We start from the raw sequence: 18,782 nt of genomic DNA on the forward strand, positions 1-18,782 counted from the left end.
CAGTAGGGGATGCCACACCCTTTGCCCGTCCAGCCATATCCTTATCCCACTCATGGTCACAGAATATTATTTTTAGAGAACCCTTTTCTCCATTCTTGATCCATATGACTTATATGAGCTGACCCCCCATCCCCACACCTAGAGTGGACACATGACCCAGGCCTGGCCAGAGCCCCATGGTTAGCTGAAGGAAGATCATGTGACCCAAGGAGCATCAGGGCCTGGACTCTGGCTGGAACCTTTAGGAAAAGGTGCTCTTCTTGCTCTGGGGCTGTCTAGGTGTGGGATGAAAGCCAGGAGCTGCAGGATTACCCCACAGAAGAGACTGCCAGGGAACAACGCCAATACAGAGAAAGCAGAGCTAAGTCCCAGGATTTGGAGGGCCTGGATCCAGCTGAACCTGAAGCTGGTCACTTGAGCCCTTCACTTACATCAGCCAACAAATCCTGACACACACAGGCATTGTTATGTCTTTTTGCCTAATTCTCTTTGAGGGACACTGTCACTTGCAACCAAAGAAGTTCTGACTAATACAGAAGCCAACCCACAATGCTCACAGCAGGAATATGTGTCCCCAGAAAGGCTCCCAGGCCAGCAGGATGAGCCAACAACACTATTACCGTCCTGGCATAGCCATGGGAAGGATGAGCTCCTCAAACAGGGTGGTTAGACATAAGAGCAAAGGAAAATGAGCTCCTGCAAGGCACAAAGTAGTGGCACCTACATGCCCAGGTGAGCTGATGGGAGTATGAGGCATGCCTGCCAGCCTTGGCCTGCCCCCCAGAGTCCGCCAAATCCAACATTCTAATCCCCTGACCAACTCCCTGACACCCCAGGAATTCTGGAGCCCAGGAGTCACTCGCTGTCAGGCTTGGGTCAAGCTATAAATCATATATCTAATAAAGGTTATTTATTCACGAACATATAAAGAACCCTTACAACTTACTAATAAGACCTAATAAAAAAATGAACAAAAGATTTGAATACCCATTTCACCAATGAAGATACGTAAACAGCAATAAGCACATGAAAAGATGACCTACATCATTAGTCACAAGGGCAATGTGGATCAAAGCCACAATGCGATACCACTTCACGCAGATTAGAATGGCTAAAATCAGAAAAACTGACAATACCAAGTGCTGATGAGGATGTGGAGCAATCAGGACAGATTGTTGGTGGAAATGAAAAACGGTGCAACCCCATTGGAAACCAGTTTGACAGTTGCTTAAAAAGTTAAATATATACCTACATATGACCCAACCACCCAAGAGAAATAAAAGCATATATCCATACAAACATTTGTAAAAAAAAAAAATGTTCATAGTGACCTTATTCACAATAGCCAAAACATGGAAACAACCCAAATGTCCATCAACTGGTGAATATATGAACACAAGGTTCATCTAGACAATAGTACACAGTTGTCCCTTGGTATCCTTGGGGAACTGGTTCAGGATCCCTGTGGTTACCCAAATCCGAGGATGCTCAAGTCCCTCATATAAAATCGTATAGTGCAGTCAGCCCTCCTTATCTGCAAATGCAGAACCCAACTGTTGATATTTGCAACAATATGGATGAACCTCCAAAAACATTATACTAAGTGAAAGAAACCAGACACAAAAGACTACATATAGTTTGATTCCACTTATTTGAAATTTCAAAACTATAGACACAGAAAGCAGATCAGCAGTTGCCAGGGGTTGAGAGCAGGGACTGACTTCAAACAGGCACGAGAGAACTTTCTGGGTGGTAGAAATGTTCTAACACTGGATTGTGGTAATGGCTGCATACCTGTATGTTTATACTAAAAGTCATCAAACTGTACACTTAAAATGGATAGATTTAATAATGTGTAAATTAGATCTCAATTAAAAACAAAAATTCTCTAAAAAATGAAATCCTTGGGCTTCCCTGGTGGCACAGTGGCTAAGAATCCCCCTGCCAATGCAGGTCACACGGGTTCGAGCCCTGGTCCGGGAAGATCCCACATGCTGCCGAGCAACTAAGCCTATGCGCCACAACTACTGAGCCTGCGCTCTAGAGCCCGTGTGCCACAACTACTGAAGCCCGCGCACCACAACTACTGAAGCCCGCACGCCTAGAGCCTGCGCTCCACAACAAGAGAAGCCACCACAATGAGAAGCCCGCGCACCTCAACAAAGAGTAGCCCCCGCTCGCTGCAACTAGAGAAAGCCTGCGTGCAGCAACGAAGACCCAACGCAGCCAAAAAAAAAAAAACACACAATAAGAAATCCCTGAAGGCTCCCCCTAGTAGTGCGATGGCCTTCAAGGCCCTCCTCACCACCTCCAAGGCCCTCCCTCACCCACTCCACTCCAGCCACACTAGCTCACATTAAGCACACTCCAGCCTCAGGGCCTTTGCACATGCTGTTCCTTCTGCCTGGAATGCTTTTCCTTCAAATATCCAGTGTGTTGCTCATCTCCTCCAAGTATCTGCTCCAATGTCCCCTTCTAAGATTACAACCCCTCTCCAGCCCTCCCCTTTGTTTTTCTCTATTGCACAAGCACAAGACTTGAGTCTGTTTACTGTGGTATCCTTAGCACTGATGGGATGCCTGGTGCCTATAGGTGCTCAGGAAATCACTTGAATGGATGAATGATGCTGGCTTATGGGGATGAGAGGCCTGGGAGGCCCCCCTCACCTCCTCAGGGCCCAGCCCTCAGGACTGAGTTGCTTGTAGTGATCAGCCCAGCTGGCCGTCTGACATCACAGCTTTTCATGCAGCTGGTCTAGTCTCCTCACTAGCCCACGTGCCCTCTGAGACAGGGACCAGGCGTCATAACTGTGTCCAGCATTGGAGGCTCCCCAACCAGCCTTGCTGCCGATGACCCTGCATTTCCTCACCACTCGCCTGACAGTCTCCCACCTCCCAGACTCTACCTGTGCCTTTTCTCCCACCTGCTTCACTTCACCTATTCCAACCACATATGGAACACTTAGCTCGATGCCTCCTCCTCCAGGAAGTCTCGCAGGACCTTTGACCCAGAGACCTCAGGATCACACACTGAGCCAAGGAGAGAGGATACCGTTCTCCTACCTTCATCATGCCTCCTGGGAGCCCACGGGTAACCCCAGGTGGGGCCACGGTCTCCTCTCTGAGAACCCAGCCCCAGCATGGCACCTGGCACAGAGCTTGTGATTCCGAAACCCCGTATGAGAGCACACCTGCTACAGCCCAGAGGACAAAGGCCTTCAAGGCCACAAATCCCCAGGGACACTGTTCCCACGGGAGGCTTCTGGAGGCCCTCACACTCACCCTCCTGCCCTCCCAGACCCTGATGACCCAGCGGCATCCAGCGTGAGGAACGTATTGTGTGCCAGGCCTTACGCTCTGATGAGGCGGTGGTCACCTTACAGGAGGAACACCCGATGCTCAAGAAAGTGCGGGGTCGAGCCCAAAGTCACACATGGCTCAGCAGCTGGGCTGGAACCAGACCCAGATCTAGCCCTCCGCCTCCCTACACTGCCTGGCCCAGGCCTGGAATAACATTTGTGAGACCCCTGGCCTCTGGGGAGAGCGCCCACGTGCCTCACGGACAAAGGAGACCAGAGGAGCTGGCGGGAGAGAGAAGAACCAAGGCTGCATTACTTGGCCCACCCCAGTCCCCCCCTGCCCCCGTGCAGGCCTCCGGTGCTGGGGGAGCACAGGGAAGGGGAGATGGACAGGAGAATGGTGAACAGGAAGAGGGGGAGGGGCCCCTTTATGACTCAGCCCTGCTTGTGGGACAGAGGAAGAGAGGGGTTTCTTGGAAAAAGCTGGGACGTGGGGATAAGCTGGCCTCTGGTCACACTGCAGCCGATGGGGGAGGCCTGGGAGGAAGTAGATTTCAGTCTCATGGAGTCCAAACCCCAGACCCACCACGAGTGGCTGTGGGACCCTGGCTCAGCACGAACCTCAGTGTCATCACCTGTAAAATGGGGGGGAAAGCACTGCTGCTGTGTGGGGAGCACGGATGAGCGACTCCGAGGAGACAGCCCCACGAATGTCCCTCTGTGCCCAGCGCGCAGGCTGTGTGGAAATGGCAGTATCACTACGATCTGGTCTCTATTACGTTCTCCAAAGGCCTGGGATGCACACCCCGCCTCCCCCAGGGAGCCGGGGCCCCGACGAGGCGGGAGTGGGAGAGGCAAGCAAGGGCGGGTGGCGTTCAGACCAACAGGCCCCCTTTGTGCCACCCTCAATTACCATTTACCAAAGACAAACCCGGGCTGCATTTCAGGGTTTCCATTTCAGCTGCCCTGGGGGTGGCGGGCCGCAGCTTCGGGGGCGGGGGGGGGGGGGGGCGATGAGGCCCAAGAACTTTCCACCAATCAGCGGCCCAGGGTGCGGCCCCGACAGAAGGGGGAAAGATGCCAACTAGGACAGTGGAAAGCCCATGTCCTTGTGCCAGCATCGCCCAGAGGGCATGGGAGGCGGGCACCAGGAAGCAGGCTCCCAGGACCAGACCTCAGCTCAGAGACCTCGGCCAAGAGCCACACCCTGGGCTCTCTTGCTGCCCAGCAGACGCAGCTCTCCGGGGGGCTGCTCCTCCTCCCCACCCCAGGGGTCCCAGCAGTTGGGGTGCCCATGCTCCCCCCACCTCCTGAGCCTGTGACCCATGTGCCGGGCCACATGGTAGCCGGAGATGGACTTAGTGTGGCCCCTGCCCACTCACCGCAAGCCCAAAGGCTCCAGACCACAGCAGCGCCACGGGGCGAAGGGGGTGGGAGGAGGAGTGCTGTAGCCGGGAGCACGGGGTGGGGGGCTGGGTCCAGGCTGGGGAAACTGCGGGGCACAGACTCCGCTCTGCCAGGTCAACCAAACAGCTAAGGATTTAGACTGCCTAAAATGTGCAGGGGGTGGCTATCCAGAGACTGAAAGGGACCCCTGGTGGGGGGAGGGGATCTCCCAATCGTGCCCAGGCATCAGGCTGAGGGGATGAGAAGCCACGGAGGACATCAAGCAAAGGATCCGGCAGATCGGATGAGCATTTCAGCAAAACCTCTGGGAGCCAATGAGGATGACGGGGGTGCTGTGACAGACAGGGACTCCACGAGGCCTGAGCTGAGACAGAGGCAGGGGCTGGAGGGGACAGAGCGGGGACAGATGCCGAGCAGGTGACAAGTACTGGTGGAGGAGGGCAGGTGGGGGGGAGGGAGGGCTGAGGATGGCGGAAGGCAGGAGAACCTCTCAACACCTGGAGGGACCTGGGAGCAGGAAGGGGCCAGGGTGGGGAGCTCATGTGGGGACAGTCTGGGTGTGAACTGACTGAGGCGTGGGGCGCCCACCTGGTGTGTAGTACACGGGGCTGGAGGCAGAGAAGAAAGGGACCAGAGGGCACCGACCTGACGGCACCCTGATGACAGCCGGGCCAGCTTTCCAGGAGAGGATGTTGTTAGGCTGGAGAGCAGCTGGGCCTCCCCAGTCATCAGGGAAATGCAAATCCAAGCTGCAAGGAGATCCTGTTTCCCACCCAATCAGATGGGCGAAAAGTCAAAAAGCCAGGTGACACCAAGTTGCTAGGAAGGCCTCGGGGAAAGGGCCAGTGGGCCAAGGGCTGGGCGAAGGGCGGGCACAGCCTGGGGGAACAGTGCAGGTGCAGTGGAGACTCAGCCGGGGACCTTGGCCGAGGGTCCTGGAGGCGCCTACACGGCGCTTATCCACAGCATCCCGCTTATCCACAGCATCCCGTGCAACAGCCAAGAAATGCAGTTTCGGGGATGGGAACGGGGCTGGGGTTGGGCAACTGGGGCTTCATTTCTATTTGTAAGATTTGCTTCTTCCTCCTCCTCTTCTTTTTTTTCTTTTAGGCTGTGCCAAATGGCATGTGGGATCCTAGCTCCCCAACCAGGGAAGGGATCAAACCTGACCCCCTGCACTGGAAGCGCGGAGTCTTGACCGCTGGACCGCCAGGGAAGTCCCGAGATTTGCTCAAGTCCTGCAGGCCGTACATGGGAGTTCACTGTGCCCTGTCTATTCTTTTTGAGTGCCTAAAATATTTCAGAACATTTTTTAAGTAAAAAAAATTTAAAGACAGACACCAGGGGAGGGGGAGAGGAAACAGTTCCTCCCCTCCCCATGCACACCCACCAAGAGGAATGGGGGGCAGGCCCCAAACAGAGTGGACCCTATGGGTGCTGACCGCCAGGCTCCCAAAGGAGGGCCCCTATGTGGGCGTGGCGTGGGCCCCCCCAGCTGCCCCACGGGGCATCCCAACACTCCCGCCTGCACTAGAAACCCAGTGCTCCCCCAACCCCCATATCCAGCAGGGGCCCCAAGGGCGAGTGTGGCCACCGTCCCCATGAGCCTCAGCCCAGGCGGCACCCACTGTTTGTCCCATCCTGCTTGGAAAAGAGGCCCATTTTGTTCGCGTGCGACTGAGGTTCAGGGAATTTCACCCAGTGGTGAAGCGAGAATCCCCACGTGCAAGCAGAGAGCAGAGCAGAGCTGGGAGAGCCCCCCTGCGAGTCCTGCCAGCTCACACCAGCTGCCCCTCAGGCCTGGGAGAGCGGAGGAGACGGCGCCTGTCTGCCCGCGCCCCAGCCCCCCACCCACCCCTGCTCTCCCCCGGTCAGTGAGGCCGCGGGGCGGGCTGTGTGAGCCCAACATTCACACAGGGGCCGGCCAGCAGCGGGAGATGGGACGGGAGACCCCAGGAAGAATGGGGTGGTGGTGGGCCCGGCTTGGGGCCCCGAGTCGCCCTGGGAGTACCCAGGGGCCTGGTGGCCATCCAGAACCAGCGTGGGGAAGGGACCCAGCCAAGCCTCCCAGCAGGGCTGGGGCAGGAACCCAGGCCACACCAGCTGATATGGCTTCAAGGACGGGGAGGGAGGATAACGCTGGGAAGACGGCAGGGCATGCGTGCCAGCAGCTCGGACACGGAGTGCTGGGGCACCCACGGGGCTGAGTGGGGAAGGACAGACCGACCTAAGAGCCCCAGTTGACTCCCCACTTCCCTGGCACCTGCCGGGGGCAGACAAGCAGGGGCTGAGGCCGGAAGGCTGGCATCCTGTCCCACACACTCACCAGCCTACCATCCTCACGGCCTCTGAGCTCAGGGCTGTGGTTCTCATTTGTAAAGTCAGCTGGTATCTTCCGTGTCCTGCCCAACCCCAGGGTGACTGCAGAGGCCTGGGAAGGGCCACCCTGTCAGTCCTACCTGAGCTGGACACACTGGGGTGTGGCCATCCTCCCCTCGAGCTTGGAGTTCAGATCCTGTCTCCCGGCAAAGGGGATCAGGGCTGGGAATTGGTTAGGACTCCGCGCTCTCACTGCCGAGGGCCAGGGTTTGATCCCTGGTCGGGGAACTAAAATCCCATAAGCCATGTGGGGCAGCCAAAAAAAAAAAAAAAGAGAAAAAGGATCAGGGCTGTGTCAGGTCTAGAGAGGGGAAGGAACGTCAATATACTTCCCTGTCTTACACACACACACATGCACGCACACAGCTGGCATGCTCAGAACCAGGGCACAGCCATGGCCCCAGAACCCACTCCTGGCTGTGTGGCCACCCACAGCCCCAGCAACTGGACATCTGTAGCCCTCCTGCTACTGGCCCAGGACACTGGGCAGGCATCACCCTGGCTCTGCTGGATGGGGTCCCCCATCAGGCCCAAAAAGAAGGGCTGGAGAACAACACACCTCAAGTTGCCCACTGACCCACCTTTATTCCCATTTCACAGAATGGGAAAACTGAGGCCCAGGGCACAGGAGTGAAGCAAACAGGACAGTGAGAGTCAGCTGCCCAAATGAAGAAAACCTGTGCTGGCCAAGAAGGTCCCTGAGACCAGACAGAGTCAGAGGCCCAAGGAGGGGAGGGGCCTGCTGAGGTCACCCAGTGATCAGGGCAACAGGAAGGAACGGGCTCTGGTATCCTGCCTTCCAGGCCAGGATGCTGACCCAGTCATCTTTCACTACTGCCTCCTTCACTTCTGGTTTCCATGGCAGCCCCATCCAACACATCCAGGCCAGGGCAGCTGCAGGAAAGTCATCCCCATCTCCTGGGTTCTCCTCCCCAACCCAGCCTGTCGGGGTGGAATTTGCACACGCAACTAAAAGTTACCCCTGAGCAAAGGAGAGTCTTTACAATAAGTGGTGCTGGATCAAATGGACAGCCATGTGGGAAAAAAATCATGCTCCCTTCTGCGGCTGGCAGAGTAATGGCCCCATCCCCAGTACTTGTGAACATGTCAGTTTACGTGGCAAAAGGGAATTAAGGTTGCAGAGAGAACAGTTGCTAATCAGCTGACCAGAGAGAAGAAGATTATTCTGAATTGTCCAGGCAGACTCAATGTAATCACAAGGGTCCTTATATGTGGAAGGGGGGCGGCAGGAGAGAGAGAAGCAAAGAGATGGCAGCCTGCAAAGGACCCGGTCCAACATTGCTGGCTTTGAGGATGGAGGCAGGGGCCAACAGCCAAAGGATACGGGAGGCCTCTAGAAGCTGGAAGAGGCTTCTAGAAACAGATTTTTCCTTAGAGCCTCTAGAAGGAACGCAGCCCTGCTGACATCCTGCTTTTAGCCTGGTGAGATCCATTTCAGACTTCTGACCTCCAGAAGTGTAAGATAATACATTTATGTTGTTTTAAACCACTAAGTCTGTGGTCATTTGTTATAGTAGCCACAGGAAACTAATACTTACTTCACATCGTACACAACAATCAACTCCAGATGGACAGCAGATCTAAATGTGAAAGGTAAAACAATACAGTTTTTAGAAGTAGACATGAAAGAAGATCTGCCTTAACACTGGAGCAGGCAAAGATTTCAACCCAGGAAGTGCTGAAAATAAGGGAAAAGATGGATAAACTGGACAATATTTAGAGCTTCCGTGCATCAAATGATACCAATGGGGGTGGGTGGGGAGGGAGAGAGAGAAAGAATTTGTAATTCCTGTACTGTACAAAGGATTCCTATTCAGAATATGGAAATAACTCCAAAAATCGAGTTAGAAAAATCAGCAAAAGACTTGAAGAGGCACTTCACCAAAAAAAAAAAAAAAAGGGGGGGGGGGGTGGGTAATCAAAAGACCAATTAACAGGTGAAAAGATGTTCACCTTCATTAGCCATCATGACAACACTACATCCACCGGAATGTATAAAATGAAACACGGACCACACCAAGTGTTGGTGAGGATGTGGAATATCCAGAACGCTCATGCACTGCTAGTAGGAGTGGAAATTGGTGTAAGCAATGTGGAAAACAGTCTGGCATTACACACTAAAGCTGAGCATGACCCGGCAATGCCACTCCTGGCTATGCCACCACGGAAAAGTGCACATACATGCACCAAAAGACATGGACTATTCTTAATACTCCCGAACTGAAAATAACCCAAATTATCCCTCCATCAGAATGAGTAAATAAGTGGTGGTTTATTCACACAATGGAATAAAGCACAGCAATGAGAATGTACAAACTATCAGTACAGCCACATGCAACAGTATGTATGAACCTTGTGAATCTTGAGTGAAAGAAGGCAGATGTAAAAGTGCTTAGAGTGTGACTGCATGCTTCCATTTAAAAAGAAGTTCAGGGCTTCCTTGGTGGCGCAGCGGTTAGGAATCCGCCTGCCAATGCAGGGAACATGGGTTCAAGCCCTGGTCCGGGAAGATCCCACATGCCGCGGAGCAACTAAGCCCGTGCGCCACAACTACTGAGCCTGCGCTATAGAGTCCGCGAGCCACAACTACGGAGCCTGAGTGCCACAGCTACTGAAGCCTGTGCGCCTACAGCCCAAGCTCCGCAACAAGAGAAGCCACAGCAATGAGAAGCCTGCGCACTGCAACGAAGAGTAGCCCCCGCTCGCCACAACTAGAGAAAGCCTGTGCGCAGCAACGAAGACCCAACGCAGCCAAAAATAAAAATAAATAAATTAAATTAAATTAAAAAAATAAAAAATAAATAAAAAGAAGTTCAAAGGCAGGCAAAATTTATTAATGGTGCTAGAAATCAGGGAAGGGGGTCACGCTTGGGTGGCCTGGAGAAGGGATGAACCAGGCAGGGGGCCATGGTTACCAGCAGGGCCAGCCAGGGCTGGTGGTGGAGGGGAAAGAAGCGGGGTAGGAGGGGCAGAACTTGGTGGTCCCAGGGGTGAGGTCAGTCCCTAACAAGCTCTTAAAGTCAGTGTTTTCTTTTACTGCTTCCAGAAAGGCACGCCCCACCTCAATGCCCCCCAGCCACCAAATTCTGGCGGAGTGCCACCGCCACCCCATGCACACTCTGTCACATCTGCAGGCCTTCGCACACGCTGTTCCCTCTGCTAGAATACCCTTCCTCTCGTTCGCTGGCATAATCCCTAGCCTCTCTCACTGAGAGCAGCTTTAAAGGGCAGGTTCTTTGCATATCTTGTCGGTTTCAGGACTCGCGGTACCTAGGACAGCGCCCAGCACATAGAGAAGCTCAAAAGATGTCTAAGGAACACATGAATGAATTAAATGCACTCCTCTGCCTCCATCATCCTTCCCATGTCGACTTGGAGGCCCACAATAGCTTGTCACACCCCATGGCCACACTCACCCGTCGGCTTGGAGCGATCTTTGGAAAGGACAGAGAGGACTAACTCACATTCTTCTGAATCCCAGCACCGAGCACACCCGACACAGCCAGTGCTCACCAGTGGATCCAACAAGCAAAGAATCAGGTAGTGAGCTCCCTGTCTCTGGAGGGAATCAAGGAGAGACTGAGGCCTGCTCTCAGAGTGGGTTCCTGCTGCCCTGAGAGGCTCTCATGAGCTTGCACAGCTATTATTACTGTCAGTACAATTAACCAGAACCTGCTGAGCCCCGCCCCACGCCCCCAGGGCTGGCCCACTGCAGCAGTGCTCTTCACCGAGCCTGACTCTGAACCTGTGCGGTGTGCTGGCTGTGGCGGTTCAGAGGGGATGAGGCTCTATCCCCTGCCAAGCTGTTTCAGCCCAAGAAATTCCCAGACCAGTAACATTTGTTCTGCTGCAGGCATGTCGGAGCCCTTTACAGATATTAACCTGTTCAGTCTTCACAGCAGCCCTGTGAAGAAGATACTGCTGGGAGCTCTACTAACAGGGAAACTGAGGCCCAGAGCCGGCAAGTCGCTTGCCCGGGATGACACAACTGAGCAGCGGCAGGTGGGATTCGAACTCAGGCCCTCTGGCCACGGAGTTCACATTTTTTTTTAAAATTAATTTACTAATTTATTTTTATTTTTGGTTGCGTTGGGTCTTCATTGCTGCGCGCGGGCTTTCTCTAGTTGCGGCGAGCGGGGGCTACTCTTCTTTGCGGTGCGCGGGCTTCTCATTGCGGTGGCTTCTCTTGTTGTGGAGCGCGGGCTCTAGGCACGTGGGCTTCAGTAGTTGTGGCTTGCGGGCTCTAGAGCACAGGCTCAGTAGTTGTGGCGCACGGGCTTAGTTGCTCCGTGGCATGTGGGATCTTCCCAGACCAGGGCTCGAACTCGTGTCCCCTGCACTGGCAGGCGGATTCTTAACCACTGCACCACCAGGGAAGTCCTGGAGTTCACGTTCTTAACCACTGCTCTTTACTTCCTCAGAACTGGGACCAACACTCCTCCAGGCACAGGGTTGCAGGAACAAGGGCACAGATTTAAGCAGGAGGTCATGAGGGTGCCCCACGGCCCTGGGTGCCAAGGCCATGGTCCGCAGCACCTCTGCCAGCTGGCCTGGTCCCCACCCACCTCTGGCCTGTTTCCTGGGACCCCTCCCACCCAGCACCCTGATTCCAGCTTCCCTGAACTTCTCACTGCTCCTGAAGACACCCCAGCCCATTGCCTGCTCTGCTGGAATGCCTTCACCCCTCTTCTGCCCCTTAGCCAAGTCCGGGAGCCAAGTGGGTGTGTCTGGAGCTCTCTGCACACCCCTGTATCACAGCCCCTGAGGCCTCCTAGCAGGATGGGGATTCTCCAGCAGGGACCAGTCTGGCTCCTGGCTCACGAGGTCTCACCCACCCCTGGAGCCCATTAGGCCCTCATGGACGGGGCTGGCTGTGAGCATCAGCCCCAGCTCTTGGCTCCCACAGCTGCTGGTAAGGACCCTCCAGGAGGAGGATTAGAAAGATCAGAAGGTGGCCGCCTTCCTCCACCACCCCCCACCCCCGCATTCTAGCCGTTGCTTCACGGGGACCCTACCCCAGCACCAGGACCACGCTGTCCAGCCCCTCCCTGGAGCTGCTGCCCCTCACTCAGGCTTTCATGTTATATATAGCAGCGGCTTACACGAGACAATGTGACAATGTGAAGACACTCCAAACTCCTTATCCCCCTCGATCCAGCTGCTAGAAAGCTCAGAGTCAAATTACCGCCAATAGAAGGTGCCGAAGCTCCTCCAGCTTCATCTGATGTTTGCTACCCAGGGTTTCTCCTTGCTCTGATTTTCTCACATCCTTTTCATCTCGTTATACTGCATTTATCTTTGTAAATCACCTCAAGTCCTTTCTGGAATCGGACAAAGAACACACGAGACCCTTTCAGATGCCTTCCCTCCTCTGCTCCGAGTTCCCAGTGCCCAGCTGAATGGGAAAAAAGCTGAATGTGAGCTGATTGAGCGAACTTACAAGCAGATGAAGTTATGCAGGGAACAGTCTACAGCAGAAAAGGGAACAGCAAGAGCGGAATCAGGATACAAGGTAGCAAAAAAAACACAAAAAAACAAATCGGAAAACACCAAATGTCATTCCCTCCTTCATCGCAGGGTCCGACAACCAGATGCCCGACTTCACAGTGGACTTGGAAGAATGGTGGGCTCCACGCTGAACCCCCCCCGCCGGACACTCGACACCCTGCCGCCCAAACTTCTCCTTCACTTTTCTCTCCCTGTGCCCATACGGAAGGCACTCCCTATCTACCCAAGTCCACCCATCCTTCGGGACGCAGCCCAGTCCTTTTCCCCCAGAGAGCCTCCTCAGCCATCCCACCCACCCCGGGCCCTGCCTGAGCAACCCTCGCTGGGACTTGAACCACTCCCGGGGCAATGACCCCACTGGGCAGGGAGGCTCTTCTGCTCTGGCCTTAAAATGTTCCTCAAAGATGCTGATGTCCTTTACACTTTCAGGAAGGGGGCTGATGTCTTCCTAATTCAGCAAAAGCTCCTCAAAGGCAGGGTCCAAAACTAAGGTGTACTGTGTTCCCCCCACACCGAGGGGCTGGCTTCCACCCAGCCATCACCCGCTCTCACCCTCGATGCTGCAGGTTGGAGGGCAGGACTGGGGCACCCCGGGGAGGAGGTGGGTGCAAGCAGGAGCAGATCAGCCCTGGACACCACAGGGTCACCTCCTTAGGGAGGAGAGATGAGAAAACCAGGCCCTCGTTGTGAGCCTCAAATTCTCCCCTCTCAGGGTGAAGAGGCCAAAAAGGCACAGATGGAAGTGAATGAGGAGTGAGTGTCTCTCCGGGCTGCAGCTGGAGTCAAAGGTAGGTTCCAGGAATGGAGCCAGAGCTGCTCCGTGAAGACGGAAGCCGGTAAGTGCACGAGGCCCCAAATTTATGTCTTGTTAATAAAAACCACCTGATATGCTCTACTTTCTCTTCAGAGGGGTAATATTTCATTATCATTTTGAAGCGTCTCCTCTGAAAACTTGAGTTCTGTGTTACTGTTTCTGTGCGCCTGGCAGCGCAGCCCAGAGGAAGGAGTGGTGGGCCAGGGTGGGTCCCCTGCCAGCAATCGCCACCCGCCCCCACCAGTTCCCAGGCGCTGAAGGGAGAGCACATCCTCTGCCCCTGAGCCTGGGGCGGGGCGGGGGAGGGGGCGGGAGGCCTGCGGTGGGCTGCCAGGGACAGCGAGGCCACCACTCACCCGTTCTCCCCCAGCACACACCCCGCGTCATAACTGCAGCTGACACTGTACCAGCTGTGCCCAGCACTGTCTCCCACCCCCAGCCCCAGAGACCACGTGGCCTGCCCCCGATCAGCGGAGGGGATGGGGTGCGCGCCCTCACCAAGGCTGGGCCCATCCAGCTCTCAGGCACCCAGAGACTGAGGGGAGTGCCCCTGGGTGGTCCTGGGGCCTCAAGCTGAAGCCACCATTCAGGGCGGCCACGCCAGCAACCCAGAGAGAGCAGCCTACAGGGAGAGGAGAAGGGAGAGAGGCACTGGGAGAGGATGAGAAAATGAAACCACAGTCCAGAGAGAGGAAAGTCGGAGGAGGGGCTGCCTGCCAGCTTCCCGGGTCCTGCGGGAGCCAGGCCGAGCCAGGCCGCCTGCAACTGTTTCCTGCAAAGTTCCTTTCCTCTCAACTCCCCTTTCACTTAACCTAATTGGAGGCGGTTCCTGTTCCCTGCGACAAAATAATCCTAAGACATGTGTCAGGGCCCTCCCCCCTCTTCCAGCTCAGGGCCAGGCCTGCCCATCAAGCCAGGGTCACTGGTCAGTTTATAAAAGGTGAGGCCTGTCTGGGTAAAGCCTTGCTGGGAAGGCAGGGCACAGCCAGCTGGGGGTGGGCCCTGAGAGCCAGATAGTGTCTGGACTTTGTACTTGAGCCAGTGGGGTGGAGGTGTTTGAGGAAAGCACGGCCAAAACCTCGCTTTCGGAAAATGAACCAGGTAAGTAGGTGGGTGGGGTGGGGGAAGGAAGCAGGTCTCCCAAGCACCCAGTAGGTGTTTAACAAATGTGTGGAGGGTAAACAGGGAAACCTCTCCACATCTTAATTTCCTCATCCGTAAAATGGAGGCGATGGTATCAAGATATCCACAAACTAATACAGGCACTCAGAGCTTCACACAGTTCCTGGCAGAGTAAGCATTCAATATGCATTGGGTTTGTTTTTTTTTTTTAACCTACACGAAGGCTGACATTCTCCCCAAGGACCACCGGGCAGGTGCTTTGGTCTGAATGTGTCCCCCCCAACCCCACTTCATAGGTTGAAATCCTACCCCCCCAGGGAGACAGTATTAGGAGGTGGGGCCTTTGGGGGGTGATTAGGTCATGAGGGTGCATCCCTCATGAATGGGATTAGTGCCCTTGTAAAAGAGACCCCAGAGAGCTCCCGAGCCCCTTCCACCACGTGAGGATACAAAAATAAGTGCGACTCGGAAGAGGGTCCTCACCCAACCATGCTGGCATGCTGCTCTCAGACTTCCAGCCTCCAGAGCTGTGAGAAATAAATGTGTTGTTGATAAGCCATCCAGTCCTAGTATTTTGTTAGAACAGCTCAGACTAAGATAGCAGGGAATCAGGAGGGGTGAAGAACGCAGCTTCTCTCCTCTGGGTGTTGAAGCAGAGGTAGGGTAGATGGCATCAAGAGGGCAGGATCAATCTTTAGGGTGGCAAGGCCAGGGAGGAAAGGTCAAGAGAAAACTGTCCCCCATATCGTGGACCAGAGCAGAAAGAGCAAGGATGGCCAGGGCTGTGGGGATGGTGGCGTTCCCGTCACCAAGTGGGGGTGGACCAGAGCAGAGAAAACAGCCCAGGGAGGAGGCTGCATTGAAGCAGAGAACAGCAGGGCCTTGGGCAGGGCTAAAGGCAGGACTACCTGACAATGGACAAACAGCTGGGGAGGGGATGGGCCACTCGTGGGTGTGGATGGAGGCTGGAGGGCCACCTAGTACAGCAGCGACAACAAATACCAGGCATTCTCTCCATCACAGTACACACTTTGCATACATCCATCCATTCAATTCTCTCAACAACCCTAAAAGGTAGATACCTTAAGTATCCTCATTTTATAGATGGGGAAATTGAGGCAGAGAGAGGCACAGTGACTTGTCTGAGGTCACACAGCTAGTAAGTGGCAGGGCTGGGCTTTGAACCCAGGCTGTCAGGCTCCAGCATCCAAACTCTTAATCGTCAGAGTGGACAGCAGATGCTGAAAAGGGATTAGTGCCTCTGTGGGTGGCACCCCTTGGGATTTCAGGCTCTGGATACAAATTTCAGGCACCTCCTTCCCAGCCTGCTGGCTGCACCTGGGGGCTTATGTGTACAAAGTCCTGTGTGCTGAGGCCCCCCCCAGGTCTCCTCCGCCAGACTCTTCTGCCTTTGAAACTCCTCTCCGTCCCATCCCCCTCCACCTGTCCCAGAGCCTGTATCCCGACACCCCTCCCAGGCCAGGCACTGCAGATGCCAATGCATCCGGGGCTTATGGAGAAGGGCGTCTAAGGAGCCCCACCTGGGAAAGTAGGAGGGACAGAACAATCCCTTCCCTCAACAGAACCTCCCTTGCCTTAAACCTCATGCCCCAGTCACCCAAATCCTTTGCTGCTCCTCTAAGCCACCAGCCACCAGGCCTCCTGCCTCCTTTTCTGACTCCTGTCCCCTGCCAATGCTCTTTCCCCTCCCTCAAGCCCCCTGTGGCATCCTGACAGCAAACTTCTACAGTGAGCTCTATCAAGCTTCCTGCTCCACCCCACCCTCCAGGTGTCCCTCCTCTGTGCTCCCAGCTCCCCCATCACTGCACTCATCAAAGGCTGCTGGGCTGTGCTCCGTGGGAGCAGCGAGGCTCCAGTCCTGTGTACCTGTCAGCCCCTGGCAGTGCGGGGCCAGGTGACAGCAGCCGGATGAATGAAGGGCTCATTGTTTACATTACAACTGGTTGGGAGTCTTGCCCCACGTGGTACTCCCTGCACCCTCCCCCTCCTCTGCCCACAACCCTAAGCCAGCACCACCCCCACGAGCCTCCCTGGGCATCTTACAGGGGGGAGGGCAGCCCCCCCCCATATTGGACTCCCACTTCTCACCCAGAAGGGAGAGGCGGCATCTCAGAGGTTGGGGGATTCGCAGCTGGGTGTGTGACTCCCCACAAGGTGCCCCCTCCTATCCAGGGTGGGGCTGGGACTTGCATGGCACTGCCCAGTGGGCACCCGCCCCGCCCAGGCCCTGCCTGAAGGACCTAAACGGGAGGGCCCTGGAGGCCCAGCGAAGCATCCTCCGCGCGGCCACGGCCCCTCCCTGTGGGGAGGGCAGAAAATGTGCTGCCTCACCAGCCATGAGCGCCAGCTTGGAGGGGGGGCACCCCTGCGGAAAGCCGCCCCACCCCAGTCTCCCCCTATCCCCCTCTGCCATGCACTTCAACCAAGCTGTGCAAAGGGCATTGGCCAGGCGACCCCAGCCAGCGGAGCGGGGGCTCCGTGTCCTCCCAGATCCTGGGGCTGCGTAGCCGCGCCCACCAGGCTCACCCCACCACCACCCTCACACCACCCCCCTCCGCCGGGCCTGTGAGCCCAGAGCCCCGCGGCGCGTCCAGCCGCCCAGCGCTGCCCTTGGGAGGAGGAACGGGCGGCTCCCCAGTATATGTGCCGAAGCCCCGTTGGGGGCACCGAGGGTGCCGGTGATGCCTTCACCGAGGGGACCCGCAGCCCGGGAAGGGTCCGCCAACACCAGCAGCGCCCCCTCCTCGCCTGCAGGCGACGGGGAAGTTGGGGGTGCACCCAGGACCAGCTCCCGCTCACGCCCACCCGCCAGCCCCCGACCCTTAGACCCCCCCCACGCCCCGACAATGCCTGCGGGCCGGCCGCCCCGCTTCGGACCAGGCCGGGGCTACCGCGGCCTCCCGCGTCCCTCGGTCCTTTGTTGCCCATCGAGCCCCCTCCCTCGGGGTCCCTCCGGCTGCTCCTACCTTCGCCCTTCCAACATCAGGCTGACCGACGGGTGGCCGGGGACCCGGCCCCCTCCTCTCCCGGCCCGGGCGCCGCGGGGACAGAGGATGCTGCGGCCCCTCCCCGCGCGCCGCTGCCCACCGGCTGCAGCCCCTCCTGGCGCCCGAGGTTCCGCGTTTGCGCTCCGGGCCCGGGCCTCGCGCCGCGTGTGCGGCCGGCCAGGCGGCGGCGGGAAGGCGGGAGGCGCTGACCCTGGCAGCCCCGGCCGCCGCTGACCCTAGCAGCCCCGGCCGCCGCCTGCGCTCCCGGTGGCCGAGCGGAGCGGAGCTGAGCGGGAGCGGAGCGAGCGGCCGGGCTCCAGGAGGGAACAAAAGGGGCCGGCGCTAGGGCGGGCGCGGGAGGGCGGGGCCTGGCGCGGCGGGGGTCAGGCGCGCGCTCGCGCGGCCTCGCGTTTCTCGGGCTGCGGCGCCGCGCCGCAAGGGGGCGGGCGGGCGGAAAACGGAGTGGAACCCTATCCACCGCTTCCAGCGGCAGTCAATTGTGCGGCGTCCGAGGCGCGCCAGCCCCCACCTCAGCTCTGGGCACCTATTGGTGCTTCAGTCGTGTTTGGCGGAAGAGCATCCTTCAGCCTTGCTCTGCTCACAAGGATGTCCCAGAGCACTGCGAGAGATGGAAGCTCGGGAAGCTGCGGAGAAGGTTGGGGAGGTTTCTGGAGTTTCCGGGAAGGCTTCACAGGGGAGGTGACGTTTGAACTGGACAGGAAGGGATGAAGAGGAGACAGGGTAGCTGACGTGCGAACTCCAGGTCCTACTGAGCTGTCTTGAGGCCAAAACGGGTGGGGACAAATGGCACGGATGTCTTGGTGATTTTCTCCCAACACTAGTTTGGAAAAAGTGGTACCCAAGATACAGATTGAACCCTACACCATCCTCCCCTGGCAGGAACTGGCTCCTACAGTATCAGAGGATTGGGATAGCTACCCGCCTACCCCCCATCCCCTACCCTCCACCCCCTCCCAGGTAGGTCAAGGGCAGAGGCTAAGTGGCAGTCCAGGGATGAGACGTAACTGAATCCCAACACCCAAGGTGCCTGGCTGTGGTTGGCCTCTGTGCCTTTGTTCTCCCTTTTCCCCTTGATAAGCTAACCTCAGTTCCTTTGCCCTTGCTGGTTCCTCGCCACTTTCTCGGTCTGACAAATCATCTTTCCCCTTCAAAGCCCATCTCAAATTCACCTCCATCTCCCTTGCATATGGGAATGTGGGTGTGT

The 18,782-nt window shown here is 56.5% G+C and overlaps 1 protein-coding gene across 6 annotated transcripts in view; it reads right to left on the reverse strand.

Annotated features, from left to right (window-relative positions):
• CLIP2 (CAP-Gly domain containing linker protein 2) overlaps positions 1 to 17,869 on the reverse strand; it is a 78,042-nt gene extending 60,173 nt beyond the window's left edge. For all 6 annotated transcript variants that reach the window (XR_009703570.1, XM_061210176.1, XM_061210175.1 and 3 more), the window contains exon 1: positions 17,537 to 17,869. The gene's annotated coding sequence lies outside the window, so the exon portion shown is untranslated. The remainder of the gene's footprint in view (positions 1 to 17,536) is intronic.
• Positions 17,870 to 18,782: the final 913 nt, after the last annotated feature.

Source organism: Eubalaena glacialis, chromosome 13 (assembly GCF_028564815.1).
Source record: "Eubalaena glacialis isolate mEubGla1 chromosome 13, mEubGla1.1.hap2.+ XY, whole genome shotgun sequence".
In the NCBI taxonomy this organism is placed as follows: domain Eukaryota; kingdom Metazoa; phylum Chordata; class Mammalia; order Artiodactyla; family Balaenidae; genus Eubalaena; species Eubalaena glacialis.